Genomic DNA, 26600 nt, shown 5'->3' on the forward strand with positions numbered 1-26600 from the left:
CCAACATCCTGACTAAGAATATGGGGCATACACAATAGATCTACTGGGTTACCAATAAATGATTCATCCTATTCTGCTTGTTTTCAAGCTAATTCAGAGGTATAAGTGAGTCAGGCATTTACATTCAGCAAACCCCCTTTTTTTGTAATCTTACCTATTTTTAGACAGACTATTACATCGCATGGCCACGAGGTGATACTCCCTCCTCTGAAATTGCCAGTTGCAGCAATTAAATTGAAAGAGCTAATTATCTAGTTTAGCTCAAATTGCCCTTCTTCAGCATAGGTTTTATTTCAGACTTCAATGACTCTTGGCCTGAAGACTCAAAACTACAGCCAACCTTATGGGTTTTCTTCCCCTTAAGTTTCATCTTTGATCAAATAACAGTCAGAAAATCCATTGCATCTCCTGGCCTCTCAGGAATTCTTTTCTTCCTGTGACCGTTTCTAGAAGACCACCAATTCTTCTACAGATAGTAGAGATACTAGCCTGTTATCTGTAGAGGTTTGCTTACTACAGACTCACGTTTTAATGCCAAAACACCATTTCCTGTGAGAGACAGAAGAAGTGAAGCTCTGGACAAGTTTGCTCCCCGGATACAGACCATCGGTTCTAGTTCTACGCCACGGCCAGACTATGTCTTCCTGGGATGTGACGGCCCTTGAGAAAAAGGAAGGTCTTTGGCATCTTCCAAACTCACGCCTTTGCCTCTACTGGGTTTTCGCTAAGGACACACTGAACCTTCAGAGACCTTATTTAAAATCACAGTTACGATCTATTACTGCAATGAGATTAACTGCTTAGTTTTTCCACAATCATTCTTTCTTTGGCTCTGTAACTTAATTATTAATGAATATCTTATTGTAACTCATAACTCATAGCACAAGAGAAAGGGATGAGTGTTTAATTACAGTACGTATTTTTACTTAAATATTGAAATGTAACGCTCACATTAAATACAAACTTCAACCTATTCAGACTGGAAATTAAAAAAAAAACCACGGTAAGCCATTATTTTTAGAGTTGTTTGTGGATATATTGTGACTTCAGGCGCTGTAGACTTCTTTCCCTGAAAAGGTCATATCATCCTTCAGAAAAGAAGAACAAAAACCCTGAGATTCCTTTTATTTCTTTGTATATCACTATTCTAAAGCAAGTCTGAAGTGAGAAACTAGCCAAGGTTTCAGATCTCCAGTGGAGACATCTTCCAGTTAATCTGACCTCTTTTCCAACAGTAATAACTCAAAAAAATTTGAGAGTTCAGACATGCCCTTGATTTGTTTTAAAGGGCACGTTCTGCTTTTGAAAACAACATCAGTTCAGATAACTCTTAAAGCTTTCTGCAATAACAGCATTCAAGAAAAAAAAAATATCAGAAATTTTAGATCTACAGTATTAACTCTTAAGCTTCCCTGGCTGTTTTACGAATCTTGTTTTAATTATACAGGACACGTAAAATCTTGGCTAACGGATGTAATCTGAAGTCTGCTACACTTTAATGTTGGTCAGAAAAAGCAGATACTTTTAACAGTGACACCAAGCAGACTCTCAGAGATTTTTAGCCAGTTAAATCTGTCTCAGCAGGGGGTAGAAACACAAACGACAGATGACCCCACCTCTCCTTCAAATCTAGTTTTTACAGTCTCACATACTCTTACAATAAGTGACTTTTCAGAGTGATTTGTAATCTTCAGTAAGTAGGACACAGGGGCAGAATTTTTGCTGTACTTCAACTTATTTTAGACAACTTTCTAACCACACCCATACAGGACAGGGGATTCTTCTTATTACATGCTTGTTGAAACTACAGATTATAAAATGATTCACTATATTCCTTCAGTGCCTCCAACTAAACAACTTAACATAGCTACAAGCTGCTCTATCAGCAGCTTTTAGCGTAAATACGTGAGCCTTGATAAAACCTCATCTTGGTGTTTCTTGATGACAGAAGGGAAATTTCTCTTGTGTAGACACTACCATAAAAACAATGAAATTCAAAGTGTGGAAGATTAAGTAATCATCTTGACAAATTTTTAATTTTGACTGGGGTCAGCAGTACCATCATTACAGACAGACAGAAACTGTAAAGGAACAGCAATTCAGTTAACTAACATGTTAGCACCAAAGAGTCTACCCAGACTCCATAGCAGGATTACAGAACCACAGAGGTTCTGGAGACCACTGAGTCAAAGCCTCCCTGCTAAAAGCAGGGGCAACTAGAGCAGCTTGCTAAGGATATTGTCCACTTGGGTTTTGAGTATCTGTGAAGACAGAGACTCCACAAACCTCTCTGGGCAACCTATTCCAGTGTTTGACCGCTCTCACTGTGGAAAAGGTTATGTTTAAATGGAATTACATGTGCTTCAATTTGTGTCCACTGTGTCCTATCCATTCACTAGGCACCACGGGAAGAAGAGTGTGACTCCATCTTCTTTACTGCCTTCCATCAGGTATCTATCAAAGTGTATATTTTATACACACATATAAAATCTAACAGTCCCCTTCCCCCCACCCTGAGGCTTCTCTTCACCAGAGCAATGCAAGCTCGCTCCCTCCATCCCTCCTGTCAGATTCTTCAAGCCCTTGATCAACTTCGTGGCCCTTTGCTGGACTCATCCCAGTGTCTGTTTTGAACTGAGGAGCAAAGAAGTGGACAAAGCACTCCATGTCTGTCTCAACGGGGCTGCACAGAGGGGAAAGAACACCTCCTTCAACCTGCGGGCTCTACTTTTCCTAATGCACAGGATGCTGTTGACCTCCTTTGCTATGAGGGTGCGTTGGTGGGTCATGTTGAACTTCACATCCACCAATATCCCTGGGTCAGTTTCTGCAAAGTTGCTTTCCAGCTGGTCAGCCTGGGTCTGTACTCATGCATGGGGTTATTCCTCCCACGTACAAGACTTCATTCTTCTCTGTTAACTTCATGAGGTACCTGTCAGCCCACAACTAGTCTGTCCAGGCAACCATCTGATCTATCAACCACTCTTCCCAGCTTTCTGTCACCTCTGAAATTGCAGAGGGTGCATGCTGTACCCTCCATCCAGGTGACTAATGAAAGTGTTTAAGGGTGTTGGGCTCAGTATTGATACTGGGATATGTCACTAGTGACCGGCCTCCAGACAGACTTCATCCTGCCGATGACAACCCTTTGTGCCTGACAGTTCAGCCTACTTTCAGTCTATCTCACTGTTCGCTTACCTAGTACATAATTCATCAATCTCTCCATAAGGAAGTTATGGGAGACAGTGCTGGAAGTATTGCTAAAGCCAAGATCAAAAACATCCACTGCTCTCTCCTCATCCTCTGAGCTAGTCATTTTATTGTAGAAGGCTGCTAGGTTGGTCAAGTATGATGCCTGCTGTTCTTTTCTTTATCAGGATATTCTAAGTCCTGCCTTCAAATGTTAAATGTGTGAACCAGCTGTAAGACAAAATATTTACAACTCCTCTGGAGTCAGCTGGAAGAGTCCAAAAGCTGAACTCTGCAATAATGTCTACTATGATGAGAACAGCCCGTAGAATTCTATGCTGAGAAATTTTCTATCTTCACATGCACGACCCCTACACGTTGCATTCCAGCATGTCTCCTATCTGAAAAGATGTGAAATTCCATCAGAGATAACAAAACTTTTTCTTAGTATCAGGAGTCAGCTAGTCATGTACTTTATTTACACAGCTATGTGTCAGGGGGTGATAGTTCAGAATATTCAAAGTACTCTATAAAATACTCATTCAGATGACAGAGATGTATCTTCTGAAAATAAATATACTTTTACCTTAAAAAGATAGCATCCTGTGATTCAGTTATGAAAAAGATCTACATAACTAGCTGATCACTGTCTTAGTAATACACTAAAAAAAGAAAAAAACCCAGCATTTCAGTGCTACATGTTCTCAAATAAAGGTGTCTAAAGCAACATTCAGAAGTACAATGACTCAAGTACAGAATAGTCAAAAGTTAGCTTATAGTCAAGAGATTAATGTGGTGAATGCATGTTGATAACTAAAGTGCTTATGCCTGAACCAGGGGTGAGGAGACTAGAATGAAAAATAAACACACTTATCTTAAACCAAACACATAAAGTAATTAAAAATTTAAAGATAAAGTGAGTAAAATAAGATTCAACCTCTGCTATTTCTTTTGGAAGACTTTTTACTACTTCCAACAGCCAAAATCACCAGCCCACATTTATTTTACTTCTCAACTGAATCTTTTGTTTTTCTGCATAAAGTACGTGCCATCGTGCTCTCTGCTACACTGCAACAATTTTTCAATTTTACTACTGGCACACATGCAGTTTACTGCAGTCCTTGGTGTTAATGTTTCACCTTTGCGTCACAGTCTAGACAAAATGGTCTGTGTGGTGGGTGGGGAACTGGCTGACAGGCTGCACCCAGAAGGTGGTGGTAAATAGCTCCTTTTCAAACCGGCAACCTGGCACAAGCGGGGTCCCCCAGGGATCGATATTGGGCCCAACACTGTTTAATATCTTCATAAGTGATATGGATGATGGGATCAAGCGTACCCTGATGAAGTTTGCTGATGACACCAAACTGAGTGGGGAAGCGGACACTTCGGAAGGGAGAGCCACCCTGCAGGAAGACCTGGATAGGCTGGAAGAGTGGGCTAACAAGAACCTTATGAAGTGCAACAAGGACAAGTGTAAGGCCTTGGACCTGGGAAAACATAATCCAGGAGTGCAGCACAGGCTTGGATCTACCTGGCTGGGGAGCAGCTCTGTGGAAAGGGACCTGGGGGTCCTGGTGAACAAGCTCAATGAGTGAACAGTGTGGTGCTGTGGTAAAGAAAGCCAACAGAATGCCAGCTTGCCATCAACAAGGGCATAACCAGCAGAGATAAATAAGTCATTATCCCACTCTACTCAGCGCTTGTCAGGCCACACCTGGAATATTGTGCTCAGTTTTGGTCCTCGCTATGCAAAAAAGATGTAGACAGGCTGGAGAGGGTCCAGAGAAGGGCCACAAAGATGATCAAAGGACTGGGAAGCCTGCCATACGAGCCTGCCATACGCCATGTCTAGGAGGAACATCACACTTTCTAGTTTTCCAGAAACGTAAACACAGTGCAAACCCCATCTCAGATATTTTAATGTAAATATTTTAAAAAAGACAGAAGAGAGAAATTATCTTTTATCTTTGGTTAAGGATATCTTTTGGCAGTAAGACAAACGTAGACCTTTAAGCAAAAAGAGTGATATACATTTATATACAATCTGTAAGTTTACATTCTAAGCTCTGGAGTCTTTTTATGTCTTCCCAATTCAACATCAGAATTTCCAAATACTAAAAACAATCCTCCCCCTTTCATTCTTGATATAATTGTAACCATTTAAGTGGGGTCTAAGTGCCTGCCTATCTGAAGGATATCTGCACTGATGTGATAAGGCTAACAGCTCTGCAGTATAATAAAGCTCCAATTTATTCACCTGCAAAAGCAATATGCTGAAGACTGCCTTATTCTACTAACAAGCCTGAAAACGACAACTCTAAAAATGGCCTAATCTTAGCAAAATGTGCTTCCCAATGTAAAAGACTTCTCTATTCTACTACAGAAGTTCTGGTCAAATGAAAAAGAAAAACCATCCATCTGGCCCTTCATTCATCTGAGACACCTTCATGCCTTTGTCTTTGGTCTAGCAAGCCAGGAAACTCTACTCCCATGTTCCAAATAGGTGTCGTAACTATCAGTTTGTGTTCAGTTTCTTAATCTTTTTTGACCTGTATCTCCCATATAATAAAAATAACTCACTGGAGGAAAATCTAATTCGGACACATAGAGTTGTTTCAGGAGAAATGAGCATTACAGACTGTACATCAGGTTGGACAGGAATACCACTGAACTCTCCTTTTGACATGAAAAGAGCAAGCAATACCAAGCAAGCTATACAATTCTGTACATGGTAGGAAAACATCTTTCCTGATTCATCTTTATTGTTCTATATATAGACGCTATTAATATGTGACCATAAAATTGTCTACTCCCTTTCAAATTTAGCCACAGACATTTTTAATAAGTAATGTGTCTAATGTATTGGATATTAAACTACACATTAGCTGCCAGATCTCACTAAGTTCTGCAAAATTATTTTAGCTACTTATCAAGGTGCTATCTGCTGCAATCTCATTTTTACCAAAGCACTGTAGAAAGCAAAATTTCTCATGCAAAATTCATGGAAGGACCTTGTCGATTACCCCTAATCAAAAGGAAGCAAATAAATGCTGCCATAGAAATCCATCTCTTTCCTCCTATGTACGTAAATAAGCAACTTCTGCTTCAAGATGAATCTTCAGAAATCAAGCTCATCATTCTCTTACTGACAAAATACTTGAATGACAAATATACATAAATAAACCTTTGCCTGCCCTCTTTATTTAATGTTGCATTAGCACCACTTACACACTAGTAAATTCTGGTTTTTTGGAGACAAAAAATAGAGCTGTTGCCATACAGGTCCTCAGCTTTTACATCTTATGTGTTCTTAGTTTTATTCCCTTACTTGCTGGTCTGGTCTCTTGAAATAGTAGTATGAACGTATGCTCCAAAACAGCCACTAAGTGTGTTAATTTAAAAAGTCTTACATGGGTAAAAAGAAACATGCTATGGACATTGATAGTTATCCACATAGCATAACCCAGCTGAAAAAAATACCCCACGGTATGAGGATAAACCTCTCTGTGAATAAATCAAACACACACAATTTAGCCCAAGGAACAGTGCCACATCACATGGTAAAAGAGATGGGTTTAATTAATTGCCTGAACTCAAATATAAATTCATGTTATTTTAGCTTTGTAATGCAAAGACAATACTTCAAAATACTTCAAGACAGATGTCTTGAAAGGACAAGAAAAGTATTCAAAAGCAATGACAGTCCTCTGCAAGCTCTCACCCGTCACAGGGAATGGCATTACACATTGCATATTAATTGTTTAGCAAAAAAGCACTTTGAATAAGACTGAAATCTGAAACATTCTTATCCAGCAATACATTAGTGAGTGCTAATAAGTAAGGACTAATACATATTTGGCAGTGAATAATTTATATTTGGATTGAATTTGTATCCACTGGTGCTATTATTTCAAAATCCATCAACATTGTCAAATACTGGTAATTGTAGTAACACCAGAAAAGCATACCAAGCAATAATTAAAATTTCAGGTGACTCCCAATCTGCTTTAGACAGCTTCTTATGTGGTTCTGACTTTATTTTCTCTTAGTCTGGAGCATTTCTAATGTTCCCTGCTGGAAATCATTTATCAGTTTAATGAACACATTCAAGGAAGGCTAACCATAGGGGTGGAGGAGGGATGATATGATTCCTTTGTTACTCACACAGTATAACTACCCATCTTTCAGTAAATCTGACAGACTCCAAACATTAAATTAACTGAAAGGAAAACCTCATTTTGAACTGTGCTTTCACATACATATCAAACAGCCTGTGAAATGCCTTAGATTTTATGTCCAAATCCATTAAACACACTGGAAAAAAAAGTATAGAAAATTCATGGTTGAATATGTGCTCACAGAAACCTTCCATACTTTGTTAACTTCATAGCTGAATTGATCCATGGGGTGCAAAGCAAAGCACTGAGCATACTAAATAGCACGTTATGGCATAAATGGAAAAGCAAACCAAGTGAAATATGAATATTCAAAAGAATCTAACCATGTAAACTGGTTTCCTCAAAAGAACCTAATCATGTAACCTGGTTTCCTATCCAGCTCTCAGTGTACAAGCAAGCACACGGATGTAGGCTGATCAGCAAAGACTCCTTGTGGGAAGTCAAGAGATGTTTAAAAGAATGATTTTTCAGAGCAATGAAGAAATCTGATCATTTACTTGATGAAGCTGTGTTTTGTAAGTGGTTGTGTCACTGCGTGTCATAGGCAGGAACACATCTAGTGTATCATTAAGTATTCAAATATTGCAAGTCTGTAAGATGTAGTGTGGTAACAGGCTTCAGCTTGGGACAAAAAGACGCTTAAATTGCGCTGTCTTGTTAAAGCACTATACACAACTATGTAAAAGTCAGTAGGAGGAGGTTAATGGCAGTGAACTAGAATAAAACTAAATGTCACTACATCTTACTTTTCTGTAAAACCTTCTAAGTAGATAAGACATGTTCAGGAAGCTGTAAAATGTGCCCTTTGCTTACAAGAAAAAGGTCAGTTCTGTGCTAACAAATTGTAATAGGTTAGTCATAAATGATCATATCAGCAGCTGAAATATGGTACCTTACATGTAATTTAAATATTGTTACAACTACTTGAATCACAGAGAAGCCCACTTTGCACAGTGCAAACTCCTGAATGCATTAAAATGATGCAATTCATGAAGATACGAACACTATACCATGAAAAAGGAAAAATTACAAATTTCACAGCAGTGAAACATGCCTAAATAACCAATTGTACAGTTGCCTTTGGCATTAAAGACCAGTAAAAGAAATGCTTCAACATATTCTGTGCAGTGATTCTCTGCTGCTTTAAGAGACCAACTTCACAGGACAATCAATTCTACTGGTTTTCAAAGTAATGAGCAAGCAGAGGTTCTGCAGCTCCTTGCATGCACCACCCCTGTGAGAGCTTACGTTCACTATGGGCAATTCCTAGCATGCGGTTTTATACAGAAGAACACAGAACATACAGCAGCAGATTATCGCCTTCCAATTCTCTCTCAAGAAATAAAAATGAGCAACATAGAGCCAATATGGGGTAGCAAAAATCCAATACCAAAAATGCAATATTGGGATAGATCTGTCATGATAAAAGAAAACAGTTCTTGTCATAAGGCCAGATTAAGCTGTTGCTATGCACCTATTATTCTCATGTCCCAAAGTGTTATTATTCAAAAAAGTTTTTATCAGTTGCATGGTTAGTTCAGTATTTCTTCCTGTTCTTGTGCCAACAGTTCTGTTAGGTCCTTAATAAGAGGTGTCCCATTCTAAGAGGGCTCAAGTTATGATGTGAAGCCAGGCTTTGCTAAGAAAACTAAGTCTTGAGTCCCCACCTGCTGAGAAATGCCTAAGTTAATACTCAGTTCAGAATATTCTTAGGGATATTTCACAATGATTTTTTACACTGGTACAGCACATAACACACTCAATAGAAAAAGGCTAATTATTGATATTATTTTATTTCACAATCATTAACAAGCCTGTTCAATAAGGTTGGGGTTGTTTTTTTTTTCTTTGAACATTGTATTGAATCATGTATTTCAAAGCTGACAGACCACTTTAAAGATCAAATGCGTACATAGAATACTAATGCTGCTGAGACAAGAACACATGTATTCAGCTCTAACACACATTCATAGTCAGTACAGTGAGATTTACTCATGCTAATATTTTGCAAAATGCAGGGAAAGGATATAATCAGTGAGTAGAATTGCTATTACTATCAAAACAGGTCCCCTCTCCACTCATACTGAAATACTTTGCTCTGAAATACCCTTTTGAAATGGCATTTCTAGCATAGCTATTACAGTGCTAAGTCTTGCTAGGGTAGCTGCTCAACCTGCATGGCGGTCTGCGCTAATACCTATCACTCCCAGGTGTAACAAGGCATTATCTACTAATAACTTAGAAAAGATGATACAAACAGTCTAAGGTAGTTATGGTTCTTGTGTCCTTTTTGAAAACTTAACTTCTATATCCTTTAGGTCAAAGCCCACTTGGAGTACACAGAAAATACTGGGTTTAACTTTACATTTACATAATAAGAATATAGGAGAATTATTTATAATGTTCATTTGATTCATACTGAATGCTATATTTCACAAGTCACAGGAAATATAGTTCTTAAAGGCATAAATTGTGTTCAAGTAAGAAAACAAATTAACACAGTTGCCATTTTCTACTTCACTTCTAGGGTTATTAAAGGAGAGACTAAAGAAAGAAAAAATACTCATGAAATTTCTGCTGATATTTCAGGTCTTTCACTTTTTAATTTTTATCTTTAGTTATATGAATGGTGAAAGACTGAGTTGCAGTGAGGCCAATGAAACGCTCAATTTCTCTTTAGCTAAACCAGGTTCTGAATGACTCAGATTTTAAGTACTTGCTCAAAATATCTTAGCACTAAATCTTCTTTTATTTCTTAAGGTTCCATTTCTTTAGTCTCTTCTTTATCCAAGAAGTTAGCTTTCAAACAGTAGCATCACATAAAAACAGTACTAGTCCTGCTATTTATACTTTTAATGATACTGTCTCACTTAAATCTGTAATTTTTAAAGATATGTTTACTATTCAGCCTGTAATTTTGTAGTGAAATGAGCTCTCTGATCCCATCCTTTTGAAAGCTATCTTTTACTTTAAATGAACTTTTTGTTAAATGCAGCTGCAGCATTTACTCCATAGGAAATGTAAGACTGCAGGTACCCCACTGGTACTTCACAGAATTTGTCCCACAATTATTTCATGTTTGTTTGCGTGACAAGCTGGCTTATCCAGGGAGGCATCCAATCTGCCTCTGTTTTCAGTATAGTCAATTGGTCCCCCCCCCCCCCCCCATATTCTAGTACAGACCACTAAGTTGTGCAGGTTGCCTACAACTTGAAGGCAACAGAGAATATCCATCTCACCTTTTTCTGAACCCTTCGGAGACCAGTTGGGACTGGAAATTAAATAGAGGCTATCTCAAGGTGGTTTTGTAAGGAACATTGCCCATTTCTTTTTTACTTTAATCTTTTAATCCTAGTAATCCCTATTATACACTCTGTTTTTTTTCTGCGAGTAAACTGATGCTTCTGCTCCTGCCAAGACACCTTCTGCTCTTTCTTGCTTATTGTTTACTCTGTACTTTTGAATAGAGCATTAGAGCAATGTTTGCAATAAGATTCAGTGTGTTTTGATGGGCCTCGAACCAACCTAAGCTGGAAATTTAAAAGGCATTTTCAACCTAGTAATGAAGTTTTAAAAGAATTTCCTTGTGATGGTGATGACTTTGTGATGGAGTTTGAAAATTTACTGAAAGGATTCCATGACAGAATTGTCTATGATAATAGCAATAAACTGAAATAGGAGGGATTTCCATTAGCACCAATATTCCTACAAAATCCTAGAAAATGATTAATAAAACCAAAGATCTATGACTTTATAACTTGCTTAGCAAAACAGTGTTTTCTAACTACTTCTAAATGGAGATTGTGACACGAATTGAACATGACTTATTGCTTTCCAATTAAAGTTTGCATACACAAGTTTTACCCTCCAAGGTGGCTGAAATCACACAATCCAGTTTTTCTTCACAAGGAGATCAACTGAAGTGCCTCTTGTTCATCCTCCACCTCTCAACACATACAAACACAAATGAATTCACTAGATCTAATGCCAAATGGCTGTGAAGTTTACAAAGCTATGTTTATCAAGACACACTCAAGGCTTCCTAATGGATTTTCTTGCCATAAGATACTTCATCATCTTTATAAATTTATTTTCTGTAGACAAAATTTAATTTGTTGTAGACAAGATTAAAAGGTCATAAACAAAACACTGTCATTCAGTTTGCCCTTTAAAGTCATTTCAAAATATGATATATGATCTGCTTAATTATGTTAGAATTTGGTGTGACTGTATAACTTCCCCAAGATACGCCTGTTAAACATGGTAAGCATCAGTGATCAGCTTAAAACATGCATCACTGTCGCAGCAAGAAGGCTAACGGTACGCAAGTAACATAGCATACTGGTAAGTCACTATGAGTTACATATGCTAAACATTACCACTAGCTTTCCTGAATCGTAAAACAAATATAAAGAATTGGGAAGTACGAACACACCACAGTGTGCAGAATGGAAATAGAGATACAAAAAGACCACTTTTTTCCTTCACATGACTATTTCCCACCCATCTACTTTCAGCATGTTGTGGATATTTTAAGCCTACAAAGGTTCAAAAAGCAAGTAAGTTCCCAGAAGAGAAGTCCAGAGACAAAAATACTATCTCCTGGTCTGGGAAATGGAAGAACAGAGAACAGAAACCAGGTAACCACTCAGTACACAAAGCAGATTTTCCCCCCTCAGATTTTTCCCCATCTAATATGTATTTCTGGAAACAAAAGGTGTACCGCTATATTTTTCACACAGTACTATTAGTATGGGAAATGTGCTGACACATATATCCAACACTCACAGGACAAAAGAGATAGCTATACTGCAAGAAAAATAATGAGTTCTTTTAAAAAGCCCTGAAACTAAATGAAGACAAAAGTCTAGTAAATTCTTCTCTGCACCTATTAGAAGTTATTTGTGAATCACCTAGCGGTTTCACAGATGCGTTTTTCTTGGAAGTAATGAAAATAACTTGACTTATGGAACGAGTCAAGTATCTCAGCTAGTGTCCTGTTCAGTATTCTTCTAGGACCACAGTCATCTTGGCTCTGTAATACAGCAGCATCTGGGCACCCCTCACAGTCACATGTTGTAGCCTTGATGGTCAGGGAAGGACACATTACTATTGGAGATGAACGAAATGCTAATTAACAAAATGCAGAAAATAATCAAGGTGGCAAAGTAGTAGTAAAACTCTTCTTCCAAATTAAACAGGAGTCTGGCCAAATTTCTGAAACTTTGAGAATTTGTTGTATTTGTGCTTCTAAGGAAACTACGTGGCCAAACACACACAGAAGTACCAATGTGTTGTGCTTTTGTCTGACCCCCAGAAACAACTCTGAGTGTCTAGTTTTTGAAGAATGTTCCACTTAATGAATTAACCACATCCTTTATATGTCTTACAGGCTGCGTGCAGAGATGTCCCAGAATAGTCAGCATAGCCGAGATGCCCTGAAACCAAAATATTTATGATGCTATTTTTACCAAACTTTTCTCCTGGAAATGGTATTTCACCTGTTTCTTTTTATTATTCCTTATTCTCTTTTGGTGGTAGAGTGAACAGACAAGCCAGGTAGGTACCCATTAGGTGATCTGATGCAGTTACTCACAGTTAAAATCTGGTTACCTTTTTCTTTCAGGACTTAGCTCAAAATATGAAGCCTATCCTTCAGTAGGATAGTCATACTGGATTTTAGCTCTTTTCTGTGGTTTGGGTTTTTTTTTGGCAAGAAAAACCACAAGTAAGCATTCATTTTTAGATATAAATTCTCTTGATGTGATCATTCCTTCTTTCCCTTACCATCTTTATAGTCTTTCTGGATGCTTAGTAGGTGTTGATTAAGAGCTCTGCCTGACATTGTAATACCCCTGATTTCAGGTGGGGGCCTCTTCTGTCATTGTTGCCTTTCCCATCCGTTTTGGCTTTTTCTTCCCAGAGTACATAAACTACTTTATTGCAGGCTGATCCCAATAAATGTTTACTATTTAAGCAAAGACCTCAAGAGTACTTAAGTCTTTTTGAAACGGGTCTCCGATACTCTATTTCACATTTAACCTTTAATTATACAGTGATAGGGACAAAGTGTTTTAGTCCCTCATTGTATTATGATAAGGATTTAAATGAGTTCTGGTATCAGTTTGTTGCAAAGTAGTTAGATGAATGGTAAGATTGTCAGAAATGACCACTGTTTCTCACTACTCAATGGGTTTGAAATATCCTCAACTTTTATTATGCATAAAATCTTCATCTTTGCCCTGACATTTAAGTAGCAAGAGGCACTTATTAACCTTAGATAATTTTCTGTTCCACTGACATTATCTCCTAAATTTATATTGTTAGGAAAGACTGAATATTCACAAAATGAACTTGTTCACAGTGCCATTCTGAATAACTGTGTTCAAATCCAGAATTACAGAAGACTTAATCTTGTTCTTTTTTTACAGCTTGTGTAGCCTGGAATAGAGATAAAAGGTGGGGTGGGGTTTTTTGGTTGTTTTTTTTTGTTGCTGTCATTTGTTTTTTTGTTTGTTTTTTTTTTTCAAAGGGACATCAGTAGAATATTTTAAGTCTTTCAGAATGAGTAAACAGCATAGAAAAGCTAATTAACTGCTTCTAATAGGCAAAACTGTTGGAAAACTACCAAAAGTTTTAAGTAGCTAAACATCACACAAGGGCTTCGGAGTTCCTTCAAATACTAATATGCTTTACAGTTGAAGTTTGGCTTCAGCTTCATTACAAGCCAAAATTACTGTCTTTCCTGCTGAGCAGGTAGCTATGCTGCCTGGCTAGCCATGCTACAATGGCTTTTCAAGTCTTAATCATTCAATCGAAAAACGTATGCAATGCCATCTGGTCATTCATAATTGTCACAGGATTGAGAACACACCAAAGTACACACAAGCACTAATAAGACTAAACAGATTTCACTAAAGAGCAAGAGAGAAAGAATTAAGTATGTGTATTAACACGGGTGGGCAATTGCTTTGCATGGAAGAACCTGACATGGTAACATTTAAACAGAACACCTGTCCAAGTGTCGAACAAGATGCACGGAGTTGTTTGCAACATGTTTGTTCAGCTATTTTCGATAGTTAAACACAGTAAGGGGAAAACTAGGATGCTGGTGATGCACATGTTGGCCCAATACAGTCACTCCCTGCAACCAAACCTTTAACAACCTAGATCAGCAGAGGCTGGCACTCAGTTCACTCTGGCTGGTGTAATGAGTTGATTTTAGCCATTCGAATACACACATTTTCTGCAGGATCCAACCAAATTATTGTGTTGCTACTGTATGAAGTGGTTTACCTGTAGTTTCTTACAGAAAATAAGATGATGACCATGTTATTCAGAAGATAAGATTATGTAGACCGAAACATCAAAGACTTCATCTCTCCATGAAGAATGTGAAAGAGAATGCTGGCTTCACTGCAAAGCATAAACTCTGCTTGTACAGCACTGCTACATCCCAAAGTGCTCACCTGTAAATCCATTTTCACTGTCCTAAAATGTTTGTCCATCAGGAAAGGTGGCCAACGTAAATAATACATGAAAGGATGTGTTTCTAAATGAAATAAAAATGGTTAATAGAGTTATATGATACACTGTACAAGATATTTAGAATACTTTTTCTTGAGGAACATTGCCAGAAATTCTTAAAATCCTTTTTCTCTTTTACCAAGTTAACTTACAAATTTACTGTCTGATATTTGTGACTCCAAACAACCTCATGGTACCATGCTTTATTAAGTTTATGTAATTTCAGGTGAATTTACATTACTTTAACAGTAGCACTGCAATGTTATCTTTACATCACCCAGCACACAGGTATCTATCTTACATCTAAAAAAGTCATGCCAAGAATTATCTCATTAAGGCATCACAAATAATCTGTCTTTCTTTCTACTTATAAATACCATAGTCCACTTCAAACAAATATGAACATCTCAAGATTAGGTAGGAGAAACAACAAAACACTCTCAAAGCTGACAAACCATTAGATACAACTTTCACTTTCTATAATGTCCTTAATCACCTTCTAATTCTACCCAAACCTATGAATAGTTTTCCTGAGTCATGCTGAGTCACAAAAATTAATACTTCAGAATGCCCAAATTAATCTTAAAAACAGTTATGCAGGCAATATGTCAGTAGTGAGAGATAAAAACAGCATGTTTTCAAAGATCACTAGCATGGGAACCTATTCAGTTCTCATTGTACTGCATACATCTTACATCCCAAATTATTCCTGTAGGACAGAATACTAAATAAGGTTATCTTCTTTTATGGACAACACTTTTCTTAAATCCTTTCACAAGCAAAAAAACCTCCTGTAGCATCAATCAGACATAATTTATTGCCATCAGTGAGCAAGTTTATTCCCTGTTATATTAAAACTGGTGAAAGAATAATTAAGTCTTTACAAAATATATTTTTTTTCCAGCCAAGTTGAGGTTTGGTTTTTTTTTTTGTGACTGTGTAACAGATGCCTCGCCACTGCTGTTTTGTGCCTGCTACTCCACCATGTGGTGTTCGTTACACAACCTGCTGAGAGACCAGTCAGCCAGAGAGGACCAGCAGAAAAATGGGAAGTTCATGAATAAACATTTGCTTAAAAATCACATTATTTCATCATTTTCTCTTTCTACTATGGTTACTCCACATCTGTAAATTGAACTAGTACCAAGCAAAACCTACTGCAGTGCTTTAGTTTCCACTGGCATAGAGATTTATACAGGCCCACAATATGCATTTATATAACAGCAGTGTCTCCAAGCTCGCAAACTTCCTATCGAGATCATTATTTCATCCCTTCAGGTGTTCCAATCATCTTCCGTTTTTTACCAAGATAAAGCAAGGAAAAGAATGAATAAGAAAGTGGGATACAGAATAAGAAAAATACTTCCATTTTCAACATTTGGAGTTCTTTCTTTACAACGAAGATTCTCAAGTATTAGCAGAAACAGATTTATGCTAAGAGAGGACAGCATGTATTTTCTTCATCAGGGAAAGATTAATCAAATTTCAGAAATTATTACTGAATGCAGATGTCCAATTTGAAACACATTTAAAGAGTCACATTTTACTATGTGCAGAATATGTCTTAAGAATTAGGTGCTACTTTAATATTTAAATGGACATTCAAAAATACGAGGCACTTCAAAAGCATGGCCTTAGGCTTTAATACTCGAACAAAAAAGCAGTAATGAAAAACTGTATAAAATTGTCTCCTTCTCCAGTTCATCTCCTCCTAGTTTTTCTTTTCTCTTGCTATTCCTAAACACTATGCATATGTCATATAGAAAAAAACGTATCAGGAAAAACACATTAGCAAAGGGGTTATCCTAGAACAACTTCTGAAAAAAAGCCAAGGGGTATTCTGGCCTGATTATAGAAATAAATTTGCAGTTTTCTTTTGTTTTCTTCTCAAACAGCTATATACCACAGCAACTGTCCACCACATGAGGAGAAAGACATTTCTGAAATAAGCAGTTGTTCTTTCATCCTATAAAAAGAAAAATTGCTAGGAAAGACTGTGTATGTCTGTAGCATGCAGAAGACTCGCTGATTAAAATTTTCATTTTTAAGGAATTTTTAGCAGTCAGTATTGATGGAGTACTGATGTACTGTACTATTTTAATAGTTACAATTGATTAAATGCTCTATGTTTATATACTAGCTTCACTATTATAGAGGGCAGCATTTTCTGGTGCTTTCAAGTATGACTGTGGGAAAAAGTACTGTGGAGGCTAGAGTAACACTGAATTATCTTCATAACCTTGTCATTCTTACAATTTAATATAGACCACAAAAAGAACTAGGATACAAAGACTTTTAACCTTCTGGTTGCCTAATATTCCTTCTTGCTGTTAAATCAAACTGTTGATATGTATTTTTCTGTCATTCACTACAATCATTTAAAAATGCAAAGGAAAAGCAACACAATTTCACATATGCTCTGAAAAAAAAAATACAGGACTGGAACCTTTGAAAAAGACCACTTCCATATTAATGACATTCAGTATTTATAAGTAATATTAGTGGGAAAATATCGTTTATGCTTATTAGCGCAAGATGGTTTTAGAACATGTTTATCTGAAGTGTCAGATACTGTATATTAGGAAAAAAGGGGTTTGTTGATTAGTTTCATCTCAAATGCATTAAAGTTGGAAATACACACACACACTTGTCCATCAGCAGAAAAAGACTCAGTGGTTTTGAAAAAAAAAGAGCTTTTTTTCTTTTGCCTTGATTTTTAATTCTCTATAACCATCTTCATTAATTGTTCTTTTTCTAGAATCCAGTTCTTCTGCAATTCTTTTAGTATGTGAAAAATGAAATGTATTCAATAAAGCCATGTGTGACTTCTGTATGAGGGCTTCATAAAAGTGTCTTAATTTTGGATTCAACACTCTTTCAAAGCTTGTAGTTCTGGACTTGAATCTTCCATTAAGGGATACTTCGAGTCCAAATAAAATAAATATTACCAAAGGCTGTTGCGATCAAGAAGTATTGTTTTGTACAAAGCAAAACAGCAGGAGAAGTGGTCTTGAGAACTTTGCCTACCAAATTTGACACAGGAATTATGTATTGGGTCTGGCTGAGACGGAGTTAATTCTCGGTAGCTGTACTCGGTAGCTAGAAATGTGTTGGTAACACACCAGTGTTTTGGCTCCTGCTGAGCAGTGCTTGCACAGCATCAAGGCTGTCTCTCCCAACATTTTCACCCGCCTCAATGGCAGGCTGGGGCTGGGCAAGATCTTCGGAGGGGACATAGCCAGGATGGCTGACCCAAACTAACCAAACAGATATTCCATACCTTATGACATCCGCTCAGCTATAAAAGCTAAGTAAAGGAAATGGAAGGGGGAGCATTCGTTATTTTACGTTTGTCTTCCAGAGCAACCACTACAAGTACTGAAGCCCTGCTTCCCAGGAAATGGCCAGACATTGCCTGCCATGGGAGGTAGAGAATAACATCATTTGTTTTCCTTCGCTTTCACTTTATTGAACTGTCCTTATCTTGACCCACAAGCCTTTTGTTATATTTTCTCTCCCCTGTCCAGTTGAGGAGGGGGAGTGATAGAGCAGCTTTGGTGGGCACCTGGCACCCAGTCAGGGTCAACCCACCACAAATTAATAAGCTTGTGAAGAACCTATGTTCATGTGATTGGAATTTCAGTGAGTTCAAGTAAAATATGTAGGTTTAAGTGTCCTCATAGAAGGTGTTTTAACACCCCCCCCCAAATCACAGAAAATAAAATCCAACTTATATTTATATGGTATCAAAGATGTGATAGCTAACATATGTCCTCTATCACAGTAAGCAAGTGTTTTCTCCCATATAATAAACATCGGGGCATCTAGGCGTGAAAGGACTTACCAGTGCAACACTGCTTAAAAGTTGTTAAAAATGAAAATATCATATGTACTGGTATAAACTACTCTCTTCTTGTATTCAAAAAATACTCTATGAAAACAAACTCATTTACACATGTCTCAAATAGGTATAAGTTATCTTTTATGTATCTAGAAGATAAGAAAATCTCAGAAATATTAGCTATCTATATATGCATGGCAGGAGACAAGCAAAAATACAAATTCACATTGGGAATGTGCATAAATCTTTGTCCCTTCTTACATTTCTTTTAAGAGACCCAAGGCTAGATGACAATTATAGTCTTCCAATAGTCTTCTATCCGATAGTTGTATTTATCCACACTATAAATAGATGTGAGAGATGCTAATGAACTAAATGGTTTTCCTGGGACTGATAACAAAGTCTGTCTTTTGTTTCTCATGAATCCAATTAAGAAAAAAAAAAAGTGAAAGTGAAGCCACATGTCTAGCACAACCTGCTCAGTTACTGAGGCAACTCCTGAAGGAGATATACATCCTTCAGTTGGACAAGGTGTAAGGTATTGAGCCCTCAAGTTCTAAAAATAGAGATGAACACCCTTTTGATCCTTTGCTGCCTCTAACAATTGCACTCTTAAGGTCCTAGATACCGCAAAAAGTGCACCTTCCACATCTTTCAGTGGCCAGCAGTGCAACATGGAAAAGAGTTTCTAATCACTACTTTAGTATGCGACAATTAGCTGGTGAGAGAACACTGCTTCGTTAATGTTGGAAGAAATCCTTCAGAGGATTTAAACTGAGAAATCAAGTAGGTCAGTCTAAAAAAGTTTGATCTTTAAATCTTACAGGCTAATACACCTGGCTCAGATTTTTTGCATGGTTTTTTTTTTTTTTTTTTTAATAAAAAAGCTTGATGTACTTTGTTTTCTAGCCCTTGATTCAAACAGTGCTTGGAATGTTCTTTTCACAAGGGTTATCCCAAATCCATATCCATGCCCTTACTAAGTAGAAATGTTAATGTCAAATTCTGTGTCTCTCTGCTAGAATGTAAAGGAAAGCCAGACTGATTCTACCATGTTTTTGTTAGACATCTATAAAATTTTGGACTCCCTCGAACAGGAGGGAGTAAGAGAGAACAGTGGTACTACTGTAATCACAAAGCTTTTCACTGTGAGACCTTGTCACACCGTTTCTCTTGAGAAGTGACAGACCTTTCTAAAGAACTTATAGCTCCTCAGCATTGCTCCTTAAAATCCTGATTTATAGTCTCGCTGTTAGACTGGCTCTAGTCATATCTTACCAATTAACGTAATTGTTTGATTGTCTGTCTGCTCTGGAGCACTTCTGACCATACCTAGAAACTCCCTCAAAAAAAAGAGCTAGAGATGAGCTAGCTTCCCAGCACATGAATGCACCATTTTATACAGCAGCACTACTGATCCACTTGGAAGTGACAGGAGAGGAGAGTTTACATAAGCCTTATTCTGAAAACACACCACCCGACACAAAAGATGTCATGCTGCTCCCAAGACATCATACTGTTCCCTATCAATATATTTTATTTAATCACTGTGCTTGCTCTGTATGTTATTTTTAAGGTCTAAAAACACCACTTTATTGCTACTACAAAACCCACTTCTTGAACACAATAAAGTTCTGATCTAGTAAATGCAAGTTCCTACAGCAGCTGCATAAATTTCTATTTCATTTACTAACCAATCAGTAAGATCATCCAGCAAATAGGTATTGCTACACATACGTGAAGAATTCAGCGAAGTATAACACCTCTCCCTGGGATGGGATTGTTGCATGGAGCGTGTTACGCAGTGTTGGTATCTAACCTGAGGGCATAAAGTTCTTGAAAGAATAAAAGAAAAGTTATTTTCCAAGGAAAGCTTTAGAAGTACAGCTTCCAAGACCTAATATACTGTTGAAATAGATACAACGGTAGAAGCTCCCTGTGGTGGTTACTGTCTTTGCTCTTTTACTACATTCTTTTTAAAATCTTACAGAATTCATTTTTGGCTGACGCATTGGAGCAAAATTCATAGTTTGGGAGTTCCAGGTTGGGAGGAAGGTTATCAAACTGTCATTGATCAGTTTACTTGCTAATCTACCTTTCCACTCCAAATTTTTTTTGTGCTCAGCAGCAGGGAAAGAACGGAATCAGAGAAGAAACAGGGAGATCGGGGCACCAACCCCATTGGTGAGTAGCAAAGGGAAACATTAGCTTCAGCAGCAGAAGAAATAGAGGTCACAAAAGAAGAGCAAAACACAGGCACAACAGCAAGACAATGCCTTAGAACTCTAGCAGGAAAAAATTGCAGTGAAGGAGGGGAGAAGCTCAAGGGCAATAAGGTGAAACTCAGAGGAAGTGGAACAAACAGAGATGGATATCACAGAGGTAAAGAATCAAGGGAGTTGTAAAGAGACACACATTTTATAATACATCTGCCTTTGCTGCAAAGGTGTGACTTGAACTCACGAGAAAATGCCTGTGTTTCTATAGACTATCCATCTCAGGTACTGTACAGGCCACACTGAATACATATGCCTGAAAATAATCCATGCCATAGTATAATGACACAGTAAATAAAGATTTAGGGACAGATTATGTCAACTAAATGACTGCGAGCACTAGCCTAAGAGCATTTCAAATTTGTTCAAAAATTGTGAAGACTAGCTTTATTACATCAACTTTTATATCACAGTCTGTCTGCTCTAATTCTATGCCCATGTGTCTGTCCTTCTACATCCAACATAGAAGTGGTAACCCATCATGAATCCTAATCATATGTTCTAGCTAACTGAACAGAAATCATATCATGTATTCATACATAGTCTGGATCAAATCTGTGCTGCCTGGGGATCCAACACTGCACAGTCTAAACATTAAGGAGTTTTGGCCTAAGTTCAGTGCTACAGAATGACAGTTCTATTAAGAGTGTGGCTTTTTCAGCTTTTGTTAGAAAAAACAAAGAAATGAGTTTGACGCTATCCAAAAGACATGCATGCATTGAATTATTTTCCTATAGGCCAGATGTACATGAAAGAGTAGCGAGGTTATAATATAAACAAAGTTTGATTATTTTTTAATATACATATACGTATATGTCTCTCTCTATATATGTAAGTATATAAAAACTTGGTTACCAATCCTGGTAAACCTCTGAAGAAAATCTTAAATTTTAGGCAGACGCAGTTCTGCCTTTCAGCAATGCTTCAGAAGCCAGAGTTTTCCTTCTTGTGAGAACCTAGACCATCAATTCTGCCAGAAAAATTTAAAAAAAAAGAATAATTAAAAAAAAAAAAATCTACTGCTAGTTCATTTATAAGTTTACTAAAGAAGTACTTTCCAAACCAGAACATGTGTTCTGTCTGCGGTACTTAATGCTCAAATTAAAGCAGGGTTGGGGGGGCTGGGGTGGGGAGGAATCAAATCTATAGTATTATATAAAAACTATGCCTCTCTAAAGTAATAAAGAACCAAACTGATTATTAACAAATGGTTTAGAACTGCAGTATTTTGTCAATTTTTTATTACTGATAAGAGCAAAAAGACTTCCTTATGGCATTTGGTATTATTTACATATAAAATTATATATGACCATGCAGCAATATTGGTTTTGAGTAACAATTCTCACAGTGTAATTAGTAAATAAAATTCCTGTCAGAGAAAGACACTTTCCTTAAAGTTTTCAAAACAAAGAGTTCGGAATTCACACAGCATACAGGACCATGCAGAAACAGAGCCACAAACAGTTATTATGCAAAAATTAAAGTCTCAAAACTATCTACAAATTATTCAACAAATAGTTGGTAAGAGAAGAAATTAATGATTAATGGTGTGAACTAAGACACCCCGAAGACTGTAACTGTTAACCTTCATGAAAAATTTGGAGTAAATCCAAAGGGTTACACTTGCCTGTGCCAGTATGAAAATTTGTGTGGAACCATTCAAGTTCCTAAAATAGTTCTGAAGTAGAGCTTGGCTCATCTCCATTATTAAGACTTATATAGGCAGGATTACAGGGACATGACTTCAGTTACTACCCATTACACATGTATATACTAAGGCATGTGCTTGCTAACGAATGTATTTACGCGGTTCAAAAAAATTGAGTTCAACATATCTTTGTGTATTGTGTGCATCTACTCCCTTATGTCTCCACCATAGAATTGAAATAGAAAGATACAGTGCAAACCGAAAGCTAATTTTAGTAATGAAGCACAATGTTGGTTCAACAAGGATATAATTAAAATTTCAAATGCAAGCATTATAAATTACTGATACTTTGGGATTATAAATCTCTGTAGTGTTTTTCTAATGAAATTCTAACTGAATTGACATTGTTTCTAAAGGAGTTGACTCATTTCACCTTCACTCTTAGTATCTGATTAAGCTCTCTGACTCTGCCTTTGGAAACATTTGAAACATCTTCCTAGAAGACATGAGTTTAGTAATACCCAGTGTCATAAAGCAAGCAAGCAAAAAAATCCATAAATATTGGATATACGCACAACCTGACTATTCATGGAGATTTAGTAACTCTACATTAAAGGTTGAAATAATTACTTTAGGCTTCATGGATACATGAATATTTCTATTATGCTACTTGATCATCCCTAAAATTGCAACTTTGTTAAGAGGTCCCCATCACAATAACCTGGTCCAGTTTGATTAGAAGAGCTACATTCAGTTTCTGTCATAAAACAGATGACAGAATTGTGGTAAAACAGACTTAAGACTCAGCTGGTATTAAGCAGAAAATGAAGTACATGGAAATTAAAACAATAATAAAATGTCATGGCATCTACCTTCTCAAAGAAAAAAGAAATGGATTTCCAAGAATTGAATATAGTTCAAATACTTTGTTCTGAAATGTTTGATTAAATGGGAAGGTGGTTCACCCTTTTCTATGTCATAAACCCAGGATGAATTCCACCAACCTGACATTTCATTTTTTCTGAACAGGGATTATCTAAAGTCTTAAGCAACCTTAAATCTTCACATCTGCATGCATAATACCTGTGTAGAAGTTGTTACAAATATTTCTGTATTTTAAAACCTTGTGGTGGGCAAAATTGAGACACACACAGAAACACCCCCACTTTTCACAAACACAGAACATCTTCCAAGTAATCCAAAATAGAAAATGAAGCTTTTTAGAAATTAAGCATCTGACAATGCCAACTTTTTAATTGCTGCTTCTCATAATTTTCTTGAGTCACAAAATTTTGGAATATTGCCTTGCAAAATGCTTTGGTTTTCTTAATTGAGTAGAAAAATCCCCTCACTGCTACCTCCCCTTACATGTTAACTCTATCTTGGTCTTTCTTATAAGACAGTGGGCTTTCTAACCCAAGAAGTGATTACTGTCCAGCTGCTCCACATTGTAAGAACTGTTTCAAACTACAATTACTTCTGTTTTGTAGTAAGTATGCAGTGGATGAAAGAGTCTTACATACCTGTGATCAAACAAGCCTCTTGATGTTCACAGACATGACAGACCCAATTTTTTTTTTGCTAGATAAGAGGAGGTATTAAGTCACAAAAATTAACTATCAATACTATTATTTACTTCTGGAAGGGTTTTTCTGACTGTGCATCTTCAATGTCACTAACTTTGGAGTTCTACAAAGATTTACAACAAAATCGTACCACAACTTTTGTATGATACTACCAAAATGGAAGTAATAAGTGTTCAAGAGAAATAAAGTTAATGCAGAAGGAGGTGAACAGAGAAACTGTTTTGTTTTGGATATTTTTGGAATGCACTTCTGGAATAATTCAGAGAAGCAAATTCAGTACCTATTAACAGAGGGTTACCAGCCTGGGCACAGCTTCAAGTCATGAAGTTCAATTTTTAAGAGAGGCAGAAGAGTGCAACCCTTCTTGACCTACCAGATCTTAGCTCATCTTAGAGGACCTCATCTGTGTGCAGTTGAGCCAAACTACAGCTATTTTTTAAAACGGCTTAAAACTCCTCCCCCATTATCTTCGCAATAGAATGCGGATATTTGTCTTAAGATGTAGCGCAGTGTCCTAGACTTGATACTGCCTATTGTATGTTCAGTGTCTACTCTCAGAGGTATACAAGAAGGTCATAATGATACATTTCTGAAGATGCTGAAGGCCTTAACAGATAATGCATTTTTTTCTTAGCCTAAAATGAAAAAAATTGGGGAAAAAGGAACACACGTAGGAAAAACCAAAAAAAATTTCACTAAACTACCAATAACCTCTGCCTCTGTGAGCAGGTGCTTGCTGAGTCAGAAGACTGAGCTCACTTAACTCCAAAGAGCCAGACTGGAACTTAACCACTAAACAAGTAGTAAATTAAAAGCAGGCTTCAAAGCATAAGCCTCAAGAGAACTCAAAACATTGATTTTCAAAGAACTTGTTTTTTCTGCCTTCTCTTTGAGAAACTGTTTTGTTGTTCAGAAGCTATAACCTTGTGAGTCACAGACTTATAAAATCTGAATCAAATACATCTCACATGTATGGTCTAATTATTTGGAGATTGTTTTGATACAAAGTATTAAAATTGTATCACCCTTTGTCAAAATATTTTAACATAGATGCCTATAAAGCAAGTAAAAAGTGGAACTATCACTCAATAAAAGCAATGCGAGCTGATCTACTAGAGAAATGTTTGTAGACTGCTCTGCATTCAAGATTAATTGATCCCCAATACTAGAGCACTAAAGCAGTTACAAGAAAGAGAAGAAAGTGTGTGCATATGTATACACACAGAAGAAAATCTGTACAAGAAATACTGAGTAAATATGAATGGCTAAACCAACAAAAACAATAATCCTGAGAAAAATACATGAAAACCCTGCAACAGTATGACAAACTAACATTCATATTGTCTGTATTTTGCAAATATTACTTTATTTAGGAAAGGAAGAGCTTTGGTGACAAATTAGACTATCATACATGGAATATATTCTAGCAAACAACCTTCATTTTTAGGGAAAAGACAGCAGAACTAACAACTGACACTCAAAAAAAAAAAGCATTTATGGTCTGTCTTAAAACAGACAAATACAGGACACTTTAGTTTTGATCAAGAGAGCAAAAAAGAAGGCCATACAGAATTTGTGCCATGACGTAAGGAAAAACTGGAAAAATGTTTCAGCCATTATTCATTTTTTTCATTGCGTGCAAAGTACTTCTGCTAAAGGAAATACTGCACCCAAGAGTCTATGCTACATATTTTAGCATGAAAGGAAGGATATATAAGGATGTGAAAGAAGTCTTAAGTTAAGCAACTAAGCTATCCTGAAGCCTTTAAGAACACTTTCTCCTATATAATTGAAGTAAGTAATAGCAACTGAAGGTTATTCCAAGATATAAATCCTGCCATGCGGTTGAGAAAAGTATCTCTCTCTCCAAATGAACCCAAGCATATATTTCATTTGAAGTTTGATCTTTTAACTGTTTCCCTTTCCTCTGGTCTGCCTTTTTTTTTTTTTTTTTGTAATTTATTAATTTGGATATACATATATTCAAGCAAAACATGGCTCTACAAACCATTCTCTCTCCTTCCCTGCCAAAAAAAAACCTTAAAAATTTGAACTACAATAAAAGGCAGGAAACTCTCATGAGATTATCATCTATAAAAAAGTAAAGAAATATGGAAAATGGATATCCTTTACACATAACTGTCTGACTAGATAAAAAATATACAAATACATCTAATTATTGGAAGCGGAAAGAGGCATGAGCTCTGACAAGTAAAGACCCATTTTGACTTTTCAATACTACGATGCCATTCTTGAAGTAAGATTCCAAGCCAAAATTGAAAGCAGAAATAGTAGGCTTGCAAGCTTAAATCCCTAACACTTCCCATGCACACAGATATCAAAATGTGAAAGACA

Source organism: Haliaeetus leucocephalus, unplaced genomic scaffold, assembly GCF_000737465.1.
Source record: "Haliaeetus leucocephalus isolate CR32 unplaced genomic scaffold, Haliaeetus_leucocephalus-4.0 Scaffold340, whole genome shotgun sequence".
Classification (NCBI taxonomy): domain Eukaryota; kingdom Metazoa; phylum Chordata; class Aves; order Accipitriformes; family Accipitridae; genus Haliaeetus; species Haliaeetus leucocephalus.